Genomic DNA, 7,793 nt, shown 5'->3' with positions numbered 1-7,793 from the left:
TCTCTTCCTCAGCAATAACCACCTGCTCTCAGTATCAGGGTCAGTCCAGTAATGTTACTATAGGTGTAGTATCTTTTGTCAGTACCTTGTCTACGCTCAGCTGGTCTGGTCAGGTAAGAAGAAGTGGTCACTAGCTTTATCAGCTGCCTTGAGTGATGTGGTCTGACGAACTTTCAGCTCAGTTCACATCGACTGTTATTGTTATTTATTAGTTTTTCATATTTGGTGTCACTGATGAATTTTGTTAGTGTTGTTTTGATGGGACGTGAATGAAGCATGATCAGATCCACTTTAGCTGTTACTGCTCATGAGGTACGGGGTGTGTGTGTGTGTGTGTATGGTGAGAGTGTGTGGTGAGTGTGTGTGGGGGATTGTTTTGGCAGGTTGTAGTAAAACCCTGTCAGTGGATTTTTACTAATGTATTAACAGGCAGAAGGAGGTTGAATGAATCTTTTTGATTGTCTTTAATGAAACAATGTTATGAATAAAGGAAGAAATCAATTAAATATTTTATACAATTTAAAAACCTGTTTTTGACTTCTCTTCATTACAGGAGCGGTTCATATTTACTGGACCTCCGATTGCTACGTAATTCAGTCTGTAGTTTTCTCATAGGATGAGCAGGAAATGTAGCATCGTTCAAAAATCGGGATTAAGAATAGTTTTAGGCCGACAGCAGGCCTGGAGATGCTGGGTTGAGTATAGCGTGATACTTTCAACTAATACTGACTAATAGACAAGACAAGACAATCACACACACTAGTGATCAAACACACACACTGTAAGAACACAAGCTGAGCTCGGGTATTGAACCCACAACCTTATGTCATCTGCCAGGGTTCCCATAAAGACCGTCTCCCCGTTTGGGAATCAAACCTCTGTCTTCTGTGTGACCGGCAGGGATGCAATCCACTATGCTAACAAGAAAGCCGTACGTAGGGCTGGGCTGAGTATCGCTCAACATTTTATAACTACAATACCGACCTTAGCAATACGTTTTCTACACTTCCTGTTAAATTGCATCCCATATAAAAAAAACTCCCCAGTATTTCCCCATTTCTGTTTCTGGCTAAATTTGACAGCCTTGCTTTTGGCCTAGTGTATGTTAAAATAATGAGTCATGGTTTTGTCTTCTTAATGAGGTGCTCTAAAACCTGGCTAGTTAACGTGAACTTGGATGGTTTAAGAAAACGGATTGTCTTAAACCATTTAAGTTAAATAACTTTTTGATATAGTCATTTGAACACAAGAAAAACAGGCCAGCCTAGTTTTTGACGGACCGCCATTAGCTGCATAGAGTCGTCAATAGCATTTCAACAATGGGAAGTTTGGGACCAAAATATCTGCTCTTTATGGTAAAAAAATGACCTCTATTATGTTTCCTGAACAGTAAAGGACTCAAGTCTTGCCATTAGAGCCTTAAAATGTAGACCCTCATATTTACTAGTGTTTAGATGTAAAGGGCCCAGGACCTTATTAACATGACTTGAGACTAATGCTGCTGTAGCAATGCTGGGCGAGGCCGGTGGCTGATGTACTAACACTGCGGTAGCGATGTTGGGTGAGGCTGGTGGATTGGGCAACAACACTGCAGTCGCAAGGCCAGGGGCTGGCACACCGCAGTGTGTCTTTACACCACTTCACTTTACTATAATACTTCCAGCAAGGAGACCCAACCTCAGTTTACCTAAGATTACATCTCCTCTCAGGAGCACAGACACTGGTTAGCTTTGTGGCTAACCGTCGACCGTCTTGACCGTCAGCACCAGAAAATGTTGTTCGTCAGTCAGTGGAATTGCCTCTTCTTGCCAATAAACACCCTGAACTGGGTACAAACAATGTGAATAACCAACGTTCCCAATTTAAAGAAGTTGCCTCCACTGGGAACGTTGAGTTTTAATTGGAAACAACTGGCACAAAACGGACGGACTGGCATCCCCACCTGATTTTCAGGGTTTGTATGGGCGTCCTGGGCAGCTACCCATGTCCATCCTATCCATACCTAAATCTGCCCCTGTTGTTACAGTGCTGTAACAACACTGCCACCTAGTGGTCGGGGTTTAAACACAACACTAAATGAACCACTGCCTGCCACCAACCTTTACATCTAAACTATTTATTAAGCTTCGTATCAAACTCACTGAACTATAGTCCCCAGCCTGGCAGTGAGCCCACAGTCCCCGTCCCAGTATTTATGACTTTAAGCTCAGTTGATCTCGAGATCATAACAACTGCAGATTACTGGTATTGCTTTCATAACTCCATGCTCTGCTCTGCACCTGTTTTACAAACAGGAATGCTGCTTTCCTTTGCAGGAGTCTCTTATCTGCTGGGTGATAAGTGGAGCTTGCGTAGGATGGTGGCCCTCAGCTCCTTATCTCTCCAGGAGAGAGAGCGCGGGACTTTCCAGCATGTCTGTGTGCTGTGTCTCGTCCAGCCATGACTTACTACTGTAACAAACATACTGTTTACTAACTGAGGTAGTCTGGGCCATACATGCACCCGATGTAAGGCGTATGAATGTATGCTATATGGACAAAAATATTGGGACACCTGCTTTTTTTGCAGAATTGATCCTGCTTTAGTTGGAGTAACTTTTGTCTCTACTGTCCAGGGAAGAAGAGTTTCTACTAGATGTTGGAGGAGCATTGCTGTGAGGAGAGTGAGGTCAGGATTTTGGATGATGATCACCACCACAACTCCCACACTCATTCCAAAAGTACTGGATGGAGCTCCACCATCCATCATTCCTGAGAACACAGCTCTTCCACTGCTCCACAGCTCAATGCTGGGGGGCTTTATATCCCTCTACTAGCCCACGCCTGTCATTAGGCATCATGGTGCCAATAGGTTCATGATGTTTATCTGCTCCCGAGAGAGTCCTATTCTATTGGCAGTACTTCTCTACAGGGACTAGACAAGCTCTAAGTATGCATTTTTATGCACATCTGTGTCAGCAATGGGTGCAACCTGAAGTAGCTGAATGCATTCATTGGAAGGGGTGTCCACAAACATTTGGACATGTAGTGTAGTCAGTGTAGTCGTCAGCTTATGGTGTATGTAACCCTGGGCTATTCACACTTGTCTGTGTGGCTGTGAGGGCCTAATGAGCTTGCTGGCTCTTCCCAGAACAATAACACAGAGCCTGTTGACTCTAAACACACGTACAAAAGCTGCAGCTGACCACTGGGTTATTAACATGTTTTGGGTCAACAGGTTTTTGAAGGGGGTGACAGCACAACTCCAAAACTGCTCAGGCGGAAACTGCGCTCCTAACCTTTTGAACCCCAGGCTTATAACTCAGTGGAAGAGTTTAGGAGGAACAGCTCACAGAGAGCAGCTCAGCCACCGAGTGTCTGTCAGACCACGGATAGTTACAGAGCGGGGTCAGGGCCGAGTGCTGAGCAGCTCCAGACCTGCTGCTGCTGGTAGAGCTTAGAGCGAAGAGGGGGAGCAGCTCCATATTAAAAATGACTGTGGGTTTAGAATGGGATGTAAGAAAAGCTCCTGTAGGTGTCCAAATACTTTTGTCCGTAGACTGAACTTGCCCGCTCTCATGAAGATAAAGATCAGTTCCATGGACCCTAAAATACAACCCTGTGGCTCCTATTACGTACAGAACCACGCTGGAGTTCAGTGAGCTCTTTAGAACCTCCCATTCCTTCACTAATGTGTGGAAGGAAGGCAGACTGCATGGCTAGGGGCTCGATTTTATACACCTGTGGCTGAATGAGACTGAATCAGACACCTAAATTCAGTGATTAAGAGGACTGTCCCAATACTTTTTGGTGATGGTGTATATAAGTCTTTTGAGTTGGAGAATACTTACTCACATTGCCTATCTTCTCCGGGCCTCCAGTCGGAGAAGTGGTGTGTCCCAATACTTTTGTCCATATAGTGTGTGAGGGTGGTGAACTGAATTGTGGGTCTGATTATCAGGTTTATTGAGTGTTTATTTTGTTGAGGTTTATTAAGAGTGTATACAGCTCAGGTGTCAGTTTGTACTGTAAATAGAAATATTAAAAAGTTACACTTAAATTATATATATATATACTCACTTTTATGGCCGGTGGTTTAGACATTAATGGCTATATATTGAGTTATTTTGAGGGAAGAATAAATTTTTACTGTTATATAAGCTGCACACAGACTTTGTCAGTGTTGTCCCATAAAAAGATCATCTGTATATACACATATATAAACATAATGGATTATAAAAAAATAACTTTTGTAATTCTTTAAATTATAAATTGACAGTATCACTGTATTTCCGCACTGCCCATATTAATAATCGGACTGCTGTGAGCAGATACCCGTGGAAATAAGGGAGTAGATGGCTCCCTACAGCCATGTATCAGACATCCCCTGGGATCTTTGTCCCTGTGTGAAATTGTCTTGTTTCATTGTGGGATCTTTGTGTAGGCGCTGGGAGGAGTTGAGGTTGGGTGTCTTGCTGGAAGGCAAAGCAGCGGTCTTTCTTTTCATCATCCTGTTAAATGATTTGTTTGTCTTGTGGTTTCTTGTGGCTTCTGTTGCCGTGTGCCTGCGTCAGCTTGTTCAAGAGGTTCAGTTTTTTTCCAATAAAGTGTTTTCTTTATTGGACATTTGATTTTTTATTGTAATACGGGGGGGTGTGGGGGACGTGGGGTGTGTGTGGGATACTGGGGGTGGGGGACAGGGGGGGCGAGGGTCTGGGTTGTGGGATGTGTGAGAGTCTGTCAATCTGTACAGAATGAAGTGTTTCAGTTTAATGGCCTCATTACTGACAGCATTTCCATTTTTTGAAAAATAACATAACTGATATAATTGATATCCTTTTTGATAAAGCCTCATATCTGACTATTCTTAAAGTCTCAAAATTAGTCCAATAATAATGTCCCAATAATAGCTTGTTTTCATTTCAGTGTTTAGGTCACGTCACATGTTTACACGTTTTTAGCCTACAGCAGTTTAGCCCCACCCATTTATGTTGAAGCCAACCAATCAGAACAGAGCTCATTTCTGTTTACACTATATATATATATATATATATATATATATATATATATATATATATATATATATATATATAATTAAATGTTTTCCATTGAGATAAAGTCCATTAGTGCTATTAGAAATGCTATTTTTTGACTTCCAGTTCATAATAATGGTGTTTTTTTTATTTTTATGAGCCCTCTGTAAGAAAGGAAAACAGCATGCTCCATTGTAAAGTGAAATAACAGGGTGGTAAATAGGCTAGCAGGCCGATTAGGCCACATTTGAGCATTTGTCACCTCAACCAAAGTCACACACTTCCTATTTATACATCAGACAACAACGTAAACAATAAAAAATACATTTACTATACTATATATATATATATATATATATATATATATATATATATATATATATAACCTATACTATACTATGTTGCATATATAAGTATACTATGTTGCACCATGGTCCTGGAGGAACGTTGTTTCGTTTCACTGTGTACTCTATATGACAATAAAACCCACTTGACTTGACTTGACTTGAAACAGTGAGTAAGTGCATTCCATAACACCTTTAATGTTTCATATTATTTCTACTGTTCTGATGTTGTCCTGGCCAACAAACTTTTTTCTATCAAATATTTTATGATGAATGGACCAATAGAAATGCTCCAAAATTACTTATAAAATCTTCTTTCATTGAGGGTTTTTTATTCTCTTGTAAAGTTGCCATGTGTGCTTTTTTGCAGGATATTGATGATATAGTTTTATAAGAATAAGACACACACTTTTAAGTGTATGTGTGTGTGTGTGTGTGTGTGTGTGTGAGCAGGAATGGTTTTGACAGGCAGTGATGAAATGCCAACTTGGCAGGCTGCTCCACTTCTTCCTGGAAAAATCTACACCCCCTCCCCCCCAAGGTTTTGGCAGTGCCGAGGTGTTTTCCAGGAGCTGGCTGAGGTCCAAGAGGAAGCAAAAGAGCCAAAAAATCTCAGCGATTACTTTCCTGTGGCTTAGGATGATCCGGGTGGATGTCTCAGGCCTTCCTGAGGAGGTCATGTGTACAGCAGTTAATGTGGCCTGTAAGGGTTTGCTTGCTGGGACAATGTTAGAACAATAGAATTAATACGAAACATTAAAGGTGTTATAGAATGCACTTATTCACTGTTTACGTTGTTGTCTGATGTATAAATAATAAGTGTGTGACTTCGGTTGAGGTGAAAAATGCTCAGATGTGGCCTAATCGGCCTGCTAGCCTATTTACCACCCTGTTATTTCACCTTACAATGCAGCATGCTGTTTTCTTTTTTACCGAGGGCTCATAAAGAAAAAGAGAGAGAGAAAGAGAGAGAGAGATAAGCTCTGCGATCATAGGCTGGTTTGCATCACTGAGATGGATCATAGAAGTTGCATGGCATAGCCTAGCCTAGCATGGCTTTTAACAGCGCAACAGCAGCTGCTAATTTGTCCCAAGTCTTACTGGATAGTCTTGTTGAGGCTCTGGGGCCTCTCAGTGTCCAGTCGGCAGGGGGTGAGAGATTAGTCAGCTGAAGAGATTGTAGTAGGGTCTGCTAGGGTTAGGTTAGGTTTTAGCCTAGTGCCTGGCTAGCTGGCTATCAGTGGTGTCAAATCCAGGTCCTGAAAGTAAAAATTCACCCAGTGATTTTGGTCCAGCAATGCTGTAAAATTCTTTTTCAGTGACGCTTCTGTATTTCTCAGCTTGTCCAGAAAAGTGTCCTTTAATGCACAAATTGCACTTCCTGGCTGTAGGGGGAGCTCAGGAGCAAGAAATGCTGATTTTCCATAGTGTTGCTTTAATGCAAACAATGAAGCTTTATTTATTTTTATATTATTTCTTTTATTTTTAACAGTGTTGGTTGTAGCAGGTGTGTTGTGGTTGGTGTAGCACAACAGATAACACTGCTCCTTTCCAATAAGCGACCACACCCTGTGGGTGACTGAGGTTCGATTTCAGGTCTGGATGACTGCACTGTTCTAGACTTGAGCAAGACCCTTCATTGGCCCCGTCTCTGTAAAATGTGTCATCTTGCAGGTTACTTCTGGACAAGAGCATTAGCTAGATGCTGCTGGTGGAACGAAACACGTTCATACAAGAATTGGAGATGGAGGTCCATGCCTCTGTTCTCAGCTCAGTCAATGCTCTGTTGTGGATTTACAAGCAAAAGCACACTTACAACCCAGACAAACAGCTATCCAGGCTGTCCGATGACTTCTGCACTGTACTGTAGAAGCATGCAGTGACTGTGTAACATATTAAAACAGAAGAAGATAAAAGCTGGCAGAGCTGAGAAGTCTCGGCTGTGCTCAGAAGCCTTCAGAAACCCCTCATTCAAGGACAGAAGCAGATAGTCTTGTCCAAAAGGCGGGAAATTGCAGTGCTGCACCCTCCTCCGCTGCCCTCCTATGACCCCTCTGAGCAATTTCCTGTGAGCTTACAGATGCCTGGCAGCATAATTACCGCTTATTTATTGTTGACTGTCAAAGAATACGAGCGGCGACAGAAAGACGTCGAGCTAGCTGCTGCTACTGTCCTCAGGCCCCAGGCGAGGGTTTGGGGTTGACAAAAGGTGCTTTCAAGGCGCTTTAGTGTTCCTCTAGATTGTTTATGAGGTGAAGATCACACCGAGATTAGGCCGAGGCTCAAGCGAATTACCGAAAAACGTCTTGGCACGACACTGTACAGATATCCTTCGTTTGTCATTACCTGCAAAAGAACAGTAAACGTGAAGTGTAAACAACTGCCTGCAACCTGAGCCAAGCTATTCAGTGTTTGGGCGAAGAAGCTGTTTGGTGCCA

Source organism: Salminus brasiliensis, chromosome 16 (genome assembly GCF_030463535.1).
Source record: "Salminus brasiliensis chromosome 16, fSalBra1.hap2, whole genome shotgun sequence".
In the NCBI taxonomy this organism is placed as follows: domain Eukaryota; kingdom Metazoa; phylum Chordata; class Actinopteri; order Characiformes; family Bryconidae; genus Salminus; species Salminus brasiliensis.
The sequence above is the reverse complement of the archived record's forward strand: the minus strand, read 5'-3'. Positions refer to the sequence as shown.